Source organism: Microtus ochrogaster, unplaced genomic scaffold (assembly GCF_000317375.1).
Source record: "Microtus ochrogaster isolate Prairie Vole_2 unplaced genomic scaffold, MicOch1.0 UNK29, whole genome shotgun sequence".
Classification (NCBI taxonomy): domain Eukaryota; kingdom Metazoa; phylum Chordata; class Mammalia; order Rodentia; family Cricetidae; genus Microtus; species Microtus ochrogaster.
Window position 1 is genome coordinate 276,043 of NW_004949127.1, and position 537 is coordinate 276,579.

The window sequence follows — 537 nt, forward strand, 5'->3', positions numbered from 1 at the left end:
GGCAACAACACAGATTAGACACAGGCCCATTCATATATTGGCCCACATTCTGTCTGTAATCCCAGGGTCTTCAGAAACAATCTATAATTTTATTTGCTTCATTGGGAAAAAAACATAACAAGTGTCTATTATAGAACAAATATCAAATAAGAAAGATAATTTTGGGGCTGGGCATAGCCGCTCACATGGTGATCCTAGCACTTGGGGCACTGAGGCACGAGGCTTGCTGAGAGTTCCAGGCCAGCCTGAATGTACATGTGTGGAGAGATTATGAAGAGGCCACCATCTTATAGGAGCTTAGATCTGGGTGGACCATGGGCTGGATTCAGTATTATAAAATAGGCTTTGCAATATGATATAACAAGTACTTTATCTCTAGCACAAGGTGCTTTGGAGCGGAGGCAGACAAATACTTCAGCCTGCAGTTATCAAGGAAGGTTTCACTAGCATGGCAGGAGAGCAAGACCCCTGAATCCAGACAGAAAAAAAAAGGCCCTTCGGGTAAAAAATTATGTTCTCCAAAGACAGTCTAGCCTC